Source organism: Drosophila ficusphila, unplaced genomic scaffold (genome assembly GCF_018152265.1).
Source record: "Drosophila ficusphila isolate 14025-0441.05 unplaced genomic scaffold, ASM1815226v1 contig_791, whole genome shotgun sequence".
In the NCBI taxonomy this organism is placed as follows: domain Eukaryota; kingdom Metazoa; phylum Arthropoda; class Insecta; order Diptera; family Drosophilidae; genus Drosophila; species Drosophila ficusphila.
The window spans coordinates 11,141,958-11,159,870 of NW_025064737.1; the positions used below are offsets into that span (position 1 = coordinate 11,141,958).

Genomic DNA, 17,913 nt, shown 5'->3' on the forward strand with positions numbered 1-17,913 from the left:
AGAGTCGATAAGCCAATTGATTGTTAACAATAGATTAGTCAAACACCTTGACATTATCTAAACCAAACTTAGGAATTCGCCCACCTTAGTTCATTGACACAACCTTTGGCTGTTGTTTTGAACTCGCTCAACTTTCACTGAAAACGCGACTGGCCAAAATCGGCATAAATCAACACGAAACACACACACGCCATAAGAAAAATGTTGTAAATGCCAAAATTGAAATGCAGCCGCAACTAAATAAAATCAAATTTGTTGCCCGCTTTTGTTTTCTTGTTTTATCTTATTTATGTAATCCATGGTTAATTTCCAAGCATCATTAAGTCGCGGAGAAAAAGTCTCTTGGATACAAATTGAAGCACACGAGCAGATGATTATGAGATAATCAGTAAATTGCACAAGACCAAATGAAGTCATGAGAGTTGAGTGGATTGTAGTCGTCGAGTGGGATTGAGTCGAGAGTCGGGAGTTGAGAGAGCTCCAATTTGACACTAAATTGAATGAGATAACAGATTCGAAAATGATTTATCTATTAAATTAAATTGCATGGCGTGTGCAAAAATGAGAAGCTGAAATTGTTTTAGCCATTCAGTTTCTGGGAAAACTTTAGCAGCAGAGATTTCCCAATACCAATTCCAAACCCAATCCCATATGACTCATAGCCAAATGCATTTATTCATTTCTATCTTGCATCTACTTATCGCTAGACAAAAACAAAATTCCTCAAACATAAAGAAAACAAAATGCCAAATATTCCCACCAAAAAATGTATGCAGAAAATACAAAAAAAAACCCAAAACAAGCGACAACAACAAGTTTTATGAACAACAAAACTATGCGCATAAAAAAGTTATATAAAAAACACGTTCAGACTTCAAACCGCTCGGTGCGAGCGAGATGGCCATATCAAGTGGGTTAGCGGCTTGCATGTGTGCGTTTCGTATCTGTGTGAGCCACGCTTCAATTGCAAATGCGCCCAGTAAGCGAACAAAGTATAAAAAAACGTTAAAAAAAGCATTGACGCAGATACGCGCACTGTGTTTGCCGTTGTTGTAATTGTAAATTCTACAGGTTTCTTGCTCGCTGTTTGTGTTTGTCTGTGTGTTTGTGTTTCAGCCGTTGTTGCCTTAATGGCAGAGAGGCAAAAGCAACAACGACAAGATCGCTCTGCAATTTTACGCCAAAGCTAAAAAGGCGAGCGATCGAGCAGAAATCGAAGCGATCAAGACACAGAAAGAAAAAAATGGATATGATAACATGATCAATTTCATGATTTTCGATCTGATACCAGCATTTTAATTTGATACCAAAATGTTCTAGTTAGTTATAAAATAGTGTTTATTTTGCTGTAGTCACTTAAAATTCATGGGGCAGTAATGTGATTTAAGTCCAGACTACCGTATCAAGATTCTATTATTTCTAGCATATTATGCCATCTTATTCTGTGTCAGTATTTTAGATTTATGTGTGTCCATTAACATATCCACATTACCATAACATAATCACCAAAAAACAAACTAGTTTTAGCTGCAGCAGTTTTACCCTTACCCAATTTGAAAGAAAATATCTCTGTATGAGAAACTCTTCGTTTTTGTTTTCTGTGTAGAATTGAACAAAAAGGATGAAAAGGGGCGGCGATGGAAAAGGCAGTGGGGTGACAAGGAGAGGCTACTCCATTCGTAGGCAAACCGGGCCAGTTGTCGAGCACTGTGGGCTGAAAGCCCCAACAACGTCATTATAATATAATACCCTTTCAGAAAGGTTTGCATATAAGGTATTTCTAGAAAAGACACATTCGAATCTTACCTTGAAAGATAATAGATTTGTCGGTATGCAAAACAGCCAGCTGTCTTAGAAACAAAGAACACCAGCTAAACTTACGATTACTGCAACTTAAATACCAATCTATAACTTAAATTGGCATTTTTAAAGTGCTGCAGTGTAAGTTTTGTAAATACTTTAGAAAATAATACACATCGTGTATGCACTTCCTGAAATTTATTTGATTGTATATATTTCATGGTTAGAATGTATACTTTTTTTAAGATGAGGATTAACTTGTCAAAACATTTATCTTACCATACGATCCCAAATTTCAATATTCCACAGTGCATTGGTTGTGGCCGTGTTTATGCGCCAATAAAAACAACAAAAACAATCACTAAACAGCAGCGGCGAACGTTGCAATGAGCCAAGTGGACCCCTCAAGTCGCCCCAAAGTAGCCCCAAGTCGTCTTAACTTGGCCAACAGCTTGGCCAACTTGGTGTTCGCTTCAGCTTGTTTTGGATCGGTTCGGTTTGGTTTTGTTTTGCTTGTGTTTTGCACTCGTATTCGTAATTGTTTCATGAAACTGGCCAACTCCAGCGAGGGTGGTGGACCCAAGGGGGGTTATGTTCAATGGGGAGGGGTGCCAGAAAAACACAATAACAACAAACAAACAAAAAAAAAACAGGTGCGCAGTGCGCAAACGCGCGCGCATTTTTGGTTTTGCTTACTGGTTTTTTCGGTGGCTTCGATTTTTGGGGCCAACTGTTTTTCGCTTTTAATTATGGTTTATGTGTCGCTTACGAACGGCGATCACAGAAAAAGCTAAACCGTCGATCGCCGATCGGCATATACTTATCCAATAAGCGGCGTATACACAATACACCCCGTGTCCATTGCCCATTGCCCATTGCCCATTACCAATAACCCACAAGGTTGCCAGCCAATGTCCGTTGGCGCGAGTGACACGAGTGGAGGAGACATGTCGAGCCATTGAGGTTACCGCTTGCTAATTGTGAACTGCCTTCTGGGCGGATCGCAGTGGAATCGGAATTGGAATTGGCTTCGGCTTCGGGCGAGAGCCATTGGCCAAAGTTATTGGAGTGGAAAGCCCCGATTCGAAGGTAAAGTCTTTGGCTTTCCCCTCTCGACAACAGAAAAAAATCAGGCTAGAAATTCCTGCTTGAGTAGGTGCTTTTTATCAGATAAGGGGGTTGGCCTTACTCCATAAAGTGGGCGGGAAATTCCAACATGGATAAGTTATTTTATTGGAATTTCCCAAGTCATCAACGAATTGGAACTATTGCTAAAAAAAATAACGTTAAGACATGCTTTTTAAAGCGATATTTAAAATCTAAAAAATTGTTTTTCAATGAAATGAGAAGATATCTTCGTCAACAGAAGTATGAACTGCGTCGCAATTAGGTTCCTTAATCAGCTAAGAGGCTTAGTGCTCCATATCAGACTATAAGTTTATATTATTCAGTAATTCGGAAGACAGATTAGGCTATTTTTATCCGCTGACATTTTTGACTATCTTGAAAGCATTCTTAGATATTATATTTTCCCTTGGTGTTTTCTGTTTCTGTTATCAGCTGGGACCCTTGAAGTGCAGTTACTCTTCCTGATTCACAATGTATTTTCGTCCAATTGATTAAAGTGGCTTGGTGAATCATGGACAGAGGGTCTGTAATAAAGTAATTTTAATACTTTTCCTGCTTATCTGCCGCGTGGCACTTTACAACTTACTAGCAGCTTGAGCAGGTAAACAATTCCGACATATCTCCGCACTATCTGGTGACCTATTTTGAGTCATCAGATCGCTACGACAATTGTTGCATCCAGCTGATTCGCCGGCTAAAGTCAAGGCATCGCGGTGCATAAGTCACACGGCGGCTTAATAAATACATACTAGATTGCCGCAATCTCGCAGATACACATGTATCTGAAATCTGCGACGAGGTAAAACGACGACAAAAAAAAAAACAAAACCCAAGAAACGGCGATTGTATCTCGAGTTACGAGCGCACGCGTGTTTCTTGCGCCTTTGTTTTGTTTACACTCGATTGCAATTGCAATTTGTATCTGGCGGATACATTCCACATGCTCTGTGCTTTGCATAAAAAAGGCCCGTTCAAATGGACAAGTAGTTGGCAGTGCAGCTTAACTGTAACCGGCAACGATGACATTTTGTATCTGCTAGATACGCAGATTGCTCGCGGATAACTCAAGCGTAAATGCAATGCACGCACACAGCAAACAAACAAAATCCCCTGGCCTTATTAATATTTATCAATTTGTTATTTAACTGGCTTCGATCTCTTTGTCCGCCGGCTGAGGCAACTTTTTAGCTCCCGATTTGCATAAAGCTCGATAAAAGATACGTTTTTTGTTTATAAGCCAACTCGTTTGGGATGGCTGCTTGTTTATCAGTCTGGTTTTTTGTTGTTCAATTGCCAATTTGACCTTATTAAGTAGTATTTGTAAAATACCTTGCGTGCGACTTAATTAATTGATTTGTTATAAGCTCAAATTCCGCCGGTTGAAATCGCCGCTTTAACCCATAAATATTTAATTGTATTTTCTAGGCCCCGCTTTTATTGATTGGATATTTTTTAGAACCGTGCCAAAGCATTTAAAGCAATTAAGTTGTGACAAATCCAACCGACATTTAAAAAACCCTCGGCTAGAGGCTAGAATTAGCTGGAAAACACACGAGACAGCTGAGTTTCTATCCGAAACAGCAGCTGGCAGCTGTGCTAAAAAGCGAGTTGCCCTAGGGAAAGATAAATGGCAAATGTGTGTTAACAATACGTTGCATTATGGAGCGTACGGGAATTCGGCTACGATAGAGGTTTCATTTGGGGACCTTATCAAATAACTAAAAAGCACGTGTTGCAGGGGAGCAAGTTGCTAATTATACTATCTCGTAATGTTTACCAAAGGTCTGGCTAAAACCAAGCCCCTGCAGTTAGTGGATGACCAAAAAGATCTGGCTTAGCAACTATCGAAAAATATTTCATCTGGCGCAGTTTTATCAAGGCGGATGTGTCCGTCGGGGATTAAGTGATAAGCCAAAAACTGCGATAATTTTGCGATGAAAACCAAATATTGAATACTGCAGACTCATAAATAGATTGTTCTTCCAAAAAAGCACTAACAAAAGAAATGAATTTTATATTTCTCTCTGCGAAAATTGATAAATTTCAGTTTGGATAAGTTGCAACCAAACGAAATCTCTGAAAGCAAAGTAATTTGACTTTAACTTTATCTCTTTCCGTTTTTGTGTTTCTGTGGTAAGATTTTTTATCTTTTTTTTTGACCCAAAGTTTTCACTGCAAAGAGGAAGCGGTTACTTGCTTTATTACGCACAATTATTCCTTGCATACCCACCATTATGGGGAAAATGATGGAAAAGAAAAGCTATTCCCAGCAATTTGTCATTGTTTGATTTTCTCTGCACTTGCTATAATTTTCTGTTTTGCTTTTTCATTTTTGTTTTTTTTTTGGGTTGCTGGCGTTTTTCACGAAGTCAACGAGTTCGGAACTGGAGCTGGCTCCCAAACAATTTGAACATTTGATTGCTTTATTTCACTTTACAACGAAAATTGGTGGCTGTGTGTTGTTAGTATGGGTTGTGATACTTCCTGCCTGCCACGGCTAATTATCAACAAACAGAGATCGCAGAAGACAAGACGGGGATCTCGGGATGTTGCTAATGCTGTTGCTGTTGCAGCCAGTCTGTTGCACTTAGTTGCATGATTACATTTAATGGGCAACGCCAAAACATAATCATTTCTATTAAATAATCAGCTACTGAAGCAAACCAGAGTCAGCGGCCACTCTTCGCACATTTGCGCTGCACAGCAGTCAATGCGGTGAGTTGATCGCCACTGCACTGAAAAAAAATGGTGCAATAAAGAGGAATTTACTAGATTGCAGAAGTGTTATGCACGGGCCATAACTTTGGATATTTTATTCGCTTTGAAAGTGTTATACTTTGAAGCATTTGTAATTGCATTCATAAAAAAGTTTAAGAACGCATTCAAAGTAGCATTTCTCTGATGTTTGTAGCAGAACTAAAGAAAAAACTCAATCAATCGATCGGAAGGCATTTTTCTCTGTGCAATGCAAGGAGCTCTTGCCATGTTTGTAATTATGAAAGTTTTTCTCTTTCCATGTTTTCCTCTCCCGAACCGTTGAACGTTATGAACTCATTTGTGGAAAAGTCAGGTCCGAGCTGTGAGTCAGACTTCAACTTCAGCTCAAACTCGGACCCATTTCATTCATAGCCACAAGCCATGGTGGCAGCAACATCTATCTATCGGAAGTGTTGCCGCTGCTGCACAGGCAACACAAGTTGTTGCCGCGGTGAAATGTTGTTGACCACAAAAGTGGCTTGAACCTGAAAACGCCTTGCAATGTGATACAAAAATGTTATTGCCTTACCCCCCCTGCAACAGCAACAGCAACATCTGCTGCAACACGGCAGCAACATAAACATCGGCAGCAGCAATCTGAGACTAGTTTTACACCAATTTCCGCCGCTGCAAAGGTTAAAGACATTGCATTGTAAAGGGAATTTTTTCTATAACTTTAATCGAGCTTTAATGTGGCAATTGCCGTTTGATGTTGCTCTAATTGAAAAAGGAAAAGCCAACTGAGGCATGGGTAAAATCAAGTGGAAAATTATGGAAGGCGATTGCGTTGAAGTGAGGTGTTTGAGATTTCCGTGGAATGCCTGAAATATTTGTACCCCAAACATAAATCTCAGCTCATTTAAGCCGTTTTTTTTTTTTTTTTTTTTGCTTAACTGGCAGCGAATAAACATACAAAGCGAACAACATTTCAGTTGTTTGTGCGAGGCTTTGTTTGGTTTAGATTTTATTATTATTTTTTGCTATTTGTTCAGAGGAATGTTTTTTTTTATCGGTCTTTGCGGGTGTTCTGTTTATTTTTTACTGCATGTTTTTTGTGGGTTAGCAAGTCGCAGCCTTGAATACATCTGTCAATCTTTTTTTCTGCACATATTTAATTTTAATTTATGCCCCGCAATTTGTTTGGTTTTAGCTAATGGTGGAGAATTTTCATTGCCAACTAAGATAAATCAAGTTGGCCAATAAATTCCGGCTCGCCTTTTCGTATTTCTCTTGGTGGAATTAGCTGTAATAATTTTTGGTAAACAAAAATTGGTTACGTTTGTTTCACTTTCAACCCATTAGCGTTTAGTTGGGCAACCACCAAAGTTATGGGAAAGTTAACATTTTAACAAGCCGTTCGGTTGAACTCTTGAATATGCATTTATCAATTGGCCCAAGGTCCCTCCTGATTTTTCGGGGTTTTTTTTCTCCCGTAAACGTTTTTTGCATCTCGCCAAACATAATTCGATTTGGCTGGCAACCTGTTTCTGTCTCCATTCACCTTTTATTCATCTCCCTGGGTGCGACTTTTGATTGATTTAAGACGCTCAAAAAAACGAAGAAGCCGCAAAATGGTTTTTAGCCATGATTGCGCTGATTACGTGACTCTGTCAATTGATTTGTGCGCAAAAAGAAAAAAGAAAAAACAAAACGCAGGCTCAAAACTCTTGGCCCATATGAATGAAACGCGGCCCAAAGCAGCAAAAGCGGCAAAAGCATTTTGGTTAGTTCGTGCGGCGGCTGAACAACAAAAACACTCATCGTGGCTAATTTTTCATGAAGGTTTTTCAATTGTTGTTGTCCGCCGCCGTTTGAGCCGGCCAAAGGCCTCAATTTGTTTTTATGTGCATTGAATTTTTAATTTACCATTTTTTTCTAGTGGCCATTTTGAATTTATTTGTTTCTAACCCTTTATTTGATTAACTGAAAAATATAATAAAATAATGGCGATATGCCTTGTTACCTTTTTGGCAAAAATTACATAAACAATTCTTCAGATCTCTGACACTTTTTCTTTGGGCAAAAAACCTGTCCAGACTGTCTGAGCAGGAACCCATCCCAACCCATCCAGAAGTTACGTAATTTGTTTTTTAACTAGCAAAAAACCTGTAGAATAACCTGAACTTTTGAGCAAAAATAAAAGCTACACCATAGACAAATATATTCAATGATTAGACAATATAAGAGGTAATATTAAATAATGTCCGAATATATTAGAATGTATTACAACACGCCAAAGACAGAGATAGGAAATCTCTTTGGGAATTGCGCAATAACTAAAACAATTCAAGTGGCAAACTTGACGGGCATTAACTGAAATTGCTTAAACAATTACTGCAAATGTATTTAAAGACTTGAAAGTGTAATTACCGAACAAACTATGAAATTGCCCCTATCTAAAGCCTGATAAAGTAACTGGCCCGTGTTCTGAATTAGTTGAGTGCGGACTTGTTTACCAAAAGGGGGAGAAAGGCCCAAGAAATTGGTAAAAATTATAAAAATCAGCGAGAAAGATATATTGAATTAAACAAATAGAGATATGACGACTTGTTTGTTGAATGGTTGTTTTATTACCGGAACGCTTTTATTTGTTCTTGATTACAAGTGTGTTGACTTGGCCCAAAAACCCTAATAAATTTAATTAGTGCGACTTTTTAGGCTGTTTATTTAGCCATTTAACCTAGCCTCTGCTGCAATTTGTTCTTTTTATCCTTGTTTATTTGAGAAAGCTTTTCCCCATCTAGCCCTCCTTATCGTTCTTTAACCATTATCCCCCTTTAACTGCGCTCCTGGAGCTCGTGAGCTATATCAGATCACGCACAAAACATATGATAGCTGATAAAAATATTCAGCGTCGTGAATGAGGAATGAGCTATCACTCTACTCTAAACGTGTGTCGTGTCCTAGCATTTAATTGGATTTCTGCTATATCCATTGTCAGTTGTCCCAGGCAATTAGAGCTCCGTCGATAGCTATCGTTTATTTTTAGCAAGAGTTTCGCATAAACGCGACAATTGGAGGGTTCGTGTGAATCTCAATCACGCATTAACTGATGTCTCTTCGCTATTTTTGGCCTCTTAAGTGGACCATAAAACCGAAATCTTGGAAGTTATAAAATCATAAAAGAAGGCAGGCGTCCGCTCGAAAGGGGAAAGACATTCGTTGAAGCGTAAACTGCGGCGAGCTGGCTGAAACAATTGATTTCAATTTTAATTAACACCCCCACAGTGGCCACGCCCCCTGTACTGCCCCCAGTCGAATGCGATTTTAATTGGCACTTGCTCTTTGGTGGTCGAGGTTCGCTGAATCTTAACCCCTCGAAGACGACGGAGTCAGCCAACGGCACAAATTAATGAATGAAATTACTATACAATGGCGATGGGGATGGGGATGCTCCCACAAGGGGCAATGTTTTGGGCCAGGGGGTTGGCATGGTAATTATATTGTTATTACATTAGCTTGGGGGTTCGGCCTGGCTTCCCTTTCGTTTTGCTATCAAAACATATAGTACATTTTATGGATTTTAGTCACTGCTAGAAGTTTTGTGAAATTCTTTTACCGTAGAACGTTACAAAAAAATTATAACATTAAAAGTTAATTTTGTGTTGTTTGAAAAAGGTTACATTCGACAAATCAATTTGGCGGCTATATTTTGTATACATTTTAACGTTATTACCCATTAAAAAACGTGACTTTGTATTGCCTAAAATGAATCACAAATTTCTGGTTTGTTGTTTCTTTCCACTTACATAGTTCCAGCATTTCGTAAGATATTCATTCATTCATATAGTAGAACGCCTCCACAGTTCCTCCCCGTCTTGTTTTTTCAAGTTCCCCAACCATCCACCCACTCTATATTTTTTGTTCGTTTATTTTTCATTACATCTGTAGATTCTGTTGGTTGTTTTTTGCCTTTCTGTATATTTCTCTTTATTTTTTTTTGCTGTTCTCGTCATCGCTGTCACTTAAACTTGACCTTTATTTCCATTTATTGCTTATTACTGCATATTGCCTTAGTATTCCCATTGTGTTGTTAGTTGTTCAGTTGTTGATCCAGATGTTTCTGGTTCCACTTTGTTTCTAGTCGCCAAAGTTCTCTCAATGAGCGCCACCCACTTGCATTTAGCCTGGCTTCCATTTTGAATGGTTAAAATGTGTTTTCGGTTCATTAAGGTAAGGTTTATAAGATGACATACTGTTACAACATCAGCATTAGCTGCAGTATAAAACAAATATAATAGAGTAAATATTTTTATCTACCGACTTATCTGAAAACAACGGTGATTCATTTTGTTTTCGTCTTGGGATACGTTTAATATTTTTTACGTTTTGCATACCCCAAAGTTAAGATCCATAACAAAACAACTTCACTTGCTCTTGGATACCTCAGTCCAAACACGCGACTACACCGCCGTTCATTTGATTGATAAAACCCACACGGATCTGTATTTGGAATACAGTTGGCTACCACCATCTATCTGTATTTATTTCTTCATATCTGCCTTTGCGAAGTGTGCTGTTTTTGTTTGGTTCTGGCAATTTCCTCGTAACTGTTGCGCAAACACAGGCTTACCGAAATAGAGAAATGAAAGAGTCTACTATTACTAAATATTAGCATAGAGGAAAATAATCTTTCTTCTGTGCGGGATGTCTGTTTCTGTGGTTGCTTGGTTGCCCAGTTATTACTCATTAAATATGCAGTGGCATATGAAATTGCGCATAAATCAGAGACTCGGAGCTCGACGTTTCGCTTTTCCCCCTTTTTCTTCTGATATATGATCACTGGATGATGTATGAGGTGGCTATTAGTTTTAGTTCTTTAATGATTCATCTGGGAGTGTTTGAGTGTTGGGAAATTGATTGTCTCGATGCTAATAAAAAATGGAATCGATGAAGTCCGACTCTTTGTTGACTATAAAGAGGAACGATATAACAGAAGAGGTGTCTTAGAACATGGACAATGGAAACATTCCATAAAAATGCCTAGATCCAGCTTAAACTTAACCTTTGTTTCTCTCCTCTGTCTGTCTTTCGATCTGTCTATCTGACTGTTTGTTTTCTAACTAAGCGTTAAAACATTATAAATACCAGTTGTTTTTTTTGGTGCCTAGACGGCGGCGGAGGAGTTCTATAATCTTGAAAACCCGTTTTCGGCTACCAAAATTAACGCGATGGTCGGAGGGATTTGGATTTGGAAACAAAAAACTTGCATTCTTTGATCGGATGGAAAACGAAAACTGAAAAGCCGAGAGATGCATTTGGTATTAGGACTGGTTTTCCCTCGCGGTCTTTGGCACCTTTGATGTTGGTTTTTAATGCTCTCAAAAAAAAAAAAAAAAAAGAAGAGAGGTGGAGAGAGGGTTAGGGGGTTAGGTTGTTGTCCATCCAATAATATCTATGAGAATTTGATTTCTTATAATCGAATTCATGGAATTTTTTCCCCAACTTTAGGCGCGGCCTGGCCCGGCGAATGATCAATCAAGTGCAGCATCAGTGGAGGCAGATGAATACCTAATGAGTACGGGTACGACTGACAAACACACATCCCCGAATACATATACCCACAGTCGTAGACCCAAACTGGTTTAATTGATTCAAATGAAGACGACGACGACGACTGCCACGATGAGGTTGAATGACGTTTGTCCGGCTTAGGCTTTGCCTTTGGCTTTTGTTGCCTTTTATACCGATTTCAGTAATATGTAAATCGAACTCCCCCCGGTAGCCAAGAGCTCCCCTTCCACCCCCTTCTCCCCTTTCCTCCACTCACGAAACGTCAAAATAGAAAACTTGCAAATCACATGCAACAATTGATGTCGATTGTTTGCCGCTGGCGTGTCATGCAACGTTTTGTGCTCACCCCTTTGTGGCTGCACTCGTGTTGTGTATTTGTGTTTATAATTGTCTCAGATGTAACAGCCCCCCACCCCCTGGAAATCCCCCTCCGTGTTTGCTCTTGATCACTTGTCAGTCAGGGGCGTTCGGTGCCCCCTCACATTGAACCCAGGTGATCACCTTTCGTTGCACTCGCACAAAGGGTATTCAGGTGTTCGATCCAAAGGTATATGGCTCTTTGGAGTTAATGGTTGTTCTGCTTACTAATCGTTTAAATAAAGTGGTTTTGCTAAGAATATCATTTAATTGTATCCAATTAAAAATATCTTTACTAATCTATGGTCTCAAATCTGCTATCAATTAACCTTGACAATGTAAGGTATCAAATTATAAAGTAAACTGATAAATCTTTTGCATGCCATTACTTTGAGATTGTTAAATAGACTTTAAATGATATGTTGTATTCCCTTGTAATTGTTATAGACAACTCAACTGTATCAAGTCCTTAATCTGATTTTGATTGCCTTCAATCAAGTTTCACATATAAAAACAATACGATTAGATTTCATCTTAGTTTGGTTACATACTGAGAAAACTTCTTTGTATATTTAGATAAACTCTTGAAAGTAATGTTATATTTGTAAAGTGCATCGAAGATTCTTTTATACCCCATCAATCCCAGCTTATTGCTCTCGTTTTGTAGTTTAATTCTGCGGTCAAAGTTGACTGGCAATTGCCATGTGAATGTCAATTGTGGAAGAGCGCAGTCTGCCCTTCTGACTCTCAGTTGTTTTCCATTCAATTATTAAAATAGCCCGGCTGGCTAATTGTTGAAAGATGCAATTAAAGCTGGCCAGACTAAGTCGGAGACAGATGTAGAGATAAAGATAGTTGAGAATCGATGGAGGGTTCATGGGTCACACGACTGGAAAAGACTGTCAACGATCTTGAGCCTTTTGTTTGAAATCAGAGGCAGCAGGTAGAAAGATTGTTTCTTGTGTTTGAAACACATTAAGATATTTCTGAAACCACCCTCAATAATTCGACGGACGGAAGTCGGTGCGGTCATAAATACCTAATCTTTATGGACAGTGGGAATCAAAGAACTTGACTTGTTTATGCCTCCCCGATCCCCTTATCCACAGTCCGCCGTCTTTATCCCACCACTAATTACTTGTCTCGGTCCGCTGGGGCAAAACAAGCCAGACACTGGCATTCCTTAACTCAAGATCAGGATAAGATGTTTCGAGAGTCCGCCGTGTAAATGCCACGAAGTCCTGTCCAAAGGCATTCAAATGCAAAAGGTAGAGCAGCGGAGGAGCCACTAAATAAAATCATTAAAAATAATGAACGCACTTCCGTTGCAATTGTCGGGGTCTTAGAACTTTACACAGCATTAAAATGAGGCAGCCAGGGGAGAAACCGACTTTGTGGCCTACATGGAAAAAAATATTTGTAATTATTATCGGTGGGAGATTGGCGATCAAAAACAAACATGGCTTAAGAACATCTAAGCAAAGCTTACTTAACTTAAAGTAGAAGAAGTATTTAATACAGTTTGTTATGTTTTAGAGTTGTAAATTGCATTTATTGTATCTTTTGATCTATCAATGCCATTCATAACGATACAAACTCTTGTTATTATAATAATACATTTAAAGATAAGTATTTCTCTGAGTGTAGGGCCTTAAAGTCGTAGTATGCCGCACAAATTAAAAGGTAGAAATGTTCCCTCCCCGAAAACCCAGAACCCAACTCGTTGTCGAACTCGTTGTTCGGTGGTTCGGTGGTTCTGGTGGTTTGGTAGTTCAGTGGTTAGGTGGTTCGACTGTCGTGAGTGGCTCGGCAATTGCAATTACATATGTAAGATTGTTCTCAGATGCCGCTGAGAGCCGAAAGGAAAAACGATGTGGGGGCATGCTGAAACGGAAATAAAACTCACAAACCCCCGTCCGTGGCCGTAAAAACAAAGGCAATGTGCTGGTTACTTGATTGTGGGGGCTGGACGACACATATAAATTATCAACGATGCAGCCCCAGCAGTCTCAGGCCGAAATCCCAACCCAACATTGTCGGCGGAACCGGGCCTGGGTCTCTCTAGTTCTGCATAGATACAGATACAGATACAGAATCGGAATCATGAAGGTTGCCTGCCTGGGTTGGCTCGAAATGGGCAATCGATACAGGTACAGCCTACGCCGAATGGAGCTCATCGTTTATGCAATTGGTTTATGGGCCAGATATTTTATACTTTATTGCAATCGATGTGGCCGAGTCGAGTCGTGAGGAAAGTGCGAATCTGGAACACTTTGGAGCTACACCCATTAACTTTAATGTTCAAGGAGTGGAAAACCATAAACTTGTACACATGTAAATATGTAGCAAGTTTGATTAAAACTAGAAATATTTCTAACCACTAAATTCTGTTAGGAATCTTCCGTACATTTCGAAGACAAACAAGTTATGATTTAATCTTTTTTATATTTACAAGATTTCGTGGAATGTTTTATGAAAAGCAGCTATAAAACGTTTATTAAACGAGAAACTAATTTTTACGAGTTATTCGCTTTATCAAAATTCTAGGAATTCTGTTTAGTTTTTCAAATTCAATTTCTTTAAATATGAAGTGTACGGAAAATCAGGTGTGACGATTTTTCAAGGTCATGTAAAGATCATTACTCAAAAACTGAAATGTTATTTGTTTACAATTTAAATATAAATAGAAAAAGTAAAGGTTGATCAAAGTTTGCCTTTCTATGGTAATCAACGGCTGGCTGAGCACATAATTCACTCAATATTCTTGACCAAAAATGATTGATGGAGGCATCGTCCGTGTTCTAGGTGAACTATTATGTTAATTGATTGTAAAATTCAAATTTAATGCCCGAATCAGTCTTTAAACCTGTTGAGCCGCCGCAATGCCAGAGAGACACATTACCCCAGCGTGCATTTTCGAGACTAAGAGACTAACAGTCGAATCACCGCGGGGAATAACTTGTCTGGGGTTGTCGAGTGTCCAAATTGATTCGGCATTCCGGGTGCCATCATTATATCTGACCCAGTTGCTTGTGGGGAAGTGTGACACATTTCTGGTGGCAAAGATCAATTTGGTTTGGCCAATGGAAATGGACCGCAGCGTCGCCGGTTCCGTCGCATTAGTTTCGCGTCTGAAAGTTAACTGAAGAGGGGAATAGGTATAGGAATAGGTATGGGAATAGTTATAGGAATTGGAATAGGAATGGGTCTGTGGAGTGTGGCGCGGTTTAGTTGTTCCTCTGTTTGTTTACACATCTGTTGAAACAGTGGCAAAGTGCGGAATCATGTTGCGGCATTGTTTGGCCGGGCATTTCTAGTTTGTTTTCCTACTTTTCTAAGTGAATTTTTTCTATATTTTTTCTGTTTTTTTTTTTTTTTGCTTTATTAGCCGTACAGGGGTACTCTCTTTTGGGTTATTTACCCAATGACAACAGTTGTCGACGTCTTCGAATGGCGCTTGGCCAAAAGACAAAAAACAAGGTCAGGCCCAGAACTTTCCCAAATATAAAAGTAAGAAGAAAAGATATAACAGAGGAGATATACTCGTACGTACGCCGAATCGCGACGGGAGAACAAACAATTAGTCAGGGAGGGGCCCTCGCAATTTGTATCTGTAACCGGGAGATATGCGCGCTTTTTCACACTACTCTTCTGGGTTAACGTCAGCGTTAACCCGTTTGCCGGGCCAATTACCCCGCCCCATAACCCAGCATGAATATCGCTTAAAACAGAATAAAAGTGCCTCGACAATTGCTTGATTCATGACTAAAGCCAAGAAAAAAGGCGAAAAAAAATCCAACTGGAGAAAGAGGAAACCGAAACAACCTACATAAAGTATCTGCGTCTCCGTCTCAGTATCTTGTATCTCGTGTGTCTCTCGCCGCGTATCTCGAGCTTAGTTCGCTGTGACGCATCTCGTGGATGGATCCCAAATGGAGGAGAACTGCAGCTCGAAGAGTTGCCTCTTGGCTTTTGGCCGCTGATTGCTCTTGATTGGCCTTTGTTTCGCTTTTTCCTCCCATTGTGCAAGTTTTGATTTCGCCTCGCGTTTTGATTTGATTTCGATTTGTCTGTCTGTCTGTCTGACTGTTTTCTGGGCAAGTGTTTATTTTCATTTTCAATAAATCGCTCTATAATTGCACTCCGGGGGGACTACCGATTACCGAAGCAACCCCCTCGATGTGAAAGCTGCCGTCAAATTATCCCATTTCACGAGCCGTGTGAAAACATTTTTGATCTTCGCATTTCCCAAATTGATATATCTTTTGTGTTGTTTTTTCTTCTTCAAATATTTTATTAGTTTCTTTTGTTTATCTATTGCAGGCAGCGCCATTCCGCTTACCACACCTCAAGAGCTCTTCAAGATTGTTGTTGGGACTTTTTGAGGTAACTATAAACATATTTATAAAATTCGCCAGGCCTGAAAAACATGTGTAGATCACCCAAGACTTGGTTTAGTCGACGTCCCACTCGAGTGCAGCTAAGTGGTTCGAACACACTATTCATAACTCGCAACTCGTGTGCCATTAACGCTCGAGGCACGCAAACTTTCGCACGGCTCACTGCTCGCATTGAGAACCTTAAATATGGGTCAATTACTCACATAGAGTAGAGTGTGTAGAGTGTGTGCGAGGCGGAAAAACAAATTTCTTACATAACTGTTGACGTCGTACAATTTAGTGGTCGCAAAGTATCCTACAGATACAGCCTTAATGGGGTATGCCCAAATTATATGGCTCTGCGCCGAGAAGGTTTTATTCGATTCCCATGACTGTGAAACACAATTAAGATACCAAACGTAACTTTATTTGCCCATAAGATAATTGAAAGTAAATTGTTTGCTTGCCTAGCTGCTTATACCATTGAATATTCTTTGCCAATCAGTTATTTTACCAACTTACTTTCTTTGCTTGCTACTAGGTAACCTTTAGTCGAAAGCAAACTCAGCCTGCTGGCTAGTTCTAGCTTTAGTTCAGTTCTAATTGCCGCTAGTCATACCCGTATTCGCATTCGCATATGGAGTCAGCGGTTTGGAGGAGAGCCTAACTGTTGAGTGGCAGTTAAATGCTAATTTGCCGGCCTGACTGACCGTTGCCGACTGCCGGCTTTTGCTTTGCTGCTCTTGAATTTCACTGCCTTTCAGCGGTGGTGAGTCGATTTGGTTTCTGTGCGTCTTAATTGCACCCGGAGACCCATTTGCCAGTTGGCCCTTTTAGCCAAATTGTTGTGTGTGTTTTTTCCCTCCATCTTAACTTATTTCTGCTGTATCGATTGCGAATCCACGCACCTCAATTGAGGTCGCCAGAGATCAACGATCTGTATCTGTACCTCTACCTGTTCGAGTTTGCTCTTGTTTTTTTGAGCCAAACTTTATCCGATCGATGCGAAGTTGTTGCGATGCAAATCTTTTTCGTTATTAAATCAAATGTATTTGTGTTTTTTGGGGACTTCACGCTCGGCTGACTGGCGTCAATAAATCTTCGGATTACACAACATTAAAACTGCATTTGAGATATTGCCGGCTGATCATTGTTTCGATGTTTCGTGATCGGGCCATAACAATGTGAATTTGTCAACGGAAACGATCTGCGACATCGGCGGCTAACGAACAATTGCTCACATGCAACGAATATAATTTGTTTAGATCATAAATTTGCGTCATTTTTGGCTTGGCAAATTCATCTGTTGAAACTTATCCGCTTAAAAATAGGAACTTGTTCGCAATAACCTCTAATTGCACAGTTTCCCTCTTTGATCTACATCCATTAACTATTCCTCAACATGTAAGCTTTCCTCTTTAATCGCCTTAATAAAACAAATCGGCTCAATAGAGTCACTAATCACCTGAACTTAAATCAAGTTTAAATGAAATCATGTTTACATTACATAAGCTGGTAAGCAAAACGCGACCTTTGAACTTGAACAAACAAATCAATAAACGATTTGGATTGCCAAGCCCGTCCATTCATTGACAATTTTGAATATATTTTCGCTCATATGCAAATTTGAATTGGTAAACAACCTTAACAATGAAATGCCGAATGACAAAATATGGTGTAATAAATCAATAAACGTGACAGTGATTCCCCGTATTACAACCGAACTAAATTTGAATATGACCAAATAACGTCATATAAATGCTTTATTTTATTAGCTTTTTTTGTGAAATAAATAAGAAAATAATTATTTAAAAATACTTAATAATTATCAATTATCAATAGGGGTTTTGAATTAGGACAGCATATATCACATATTTTTGTGACACTCCTCTGACTTTCCACTTTCCTTGAAAACAAAATCTTTTTACTCGCCTCACTTTTACTCATCTCGAAAAGAATCTGAAGCTGGAGTAAAAGT

At 39.3% G+C, this 17,913-nt stretch overlaps 1 protein-coding gene and 1 long non-coding RNA gene across 4 annotated transcripts in view; one reads left to right on the plus strand and one right to left on the minus strand.

The window, feature by feature from the left end:
• LOC108098788 overlaps positions 1-17,913 on the plus strand; it is a 34,830-nt gene that overhangs the window by 1,189 nt on the left and 15,728 nt on the right. For 2 of the 3 annotated variants that reach the window (XM_017201923.2, XM_017201927.2), the window contains exon 2: positions 15,880-15,942. The exons of the other annotated variant lie outside the window; for it this stretch is intronic. The gene's annotated coding sequence lies outside the window, so the exon portion shown is untranslated. The remainder of the gene's footprint in view (positions 1-15,879; positions 15,943-17,913) is intronic. 3 annotated transcript variants of the gene reach the window in all.
• On the minus strand, positions 4,923-5,392 carry LOC108098803. Its single transcript, XR_001771870.2, has 2 exons — positions 5,159-5,392; positions 4,923-5,100 (listed from the first exon to the last, which is right to left on the minus strand). It is a non-coding gene; the product is annotated as an uncharacterized LOC108098803 (long non-coding RNA).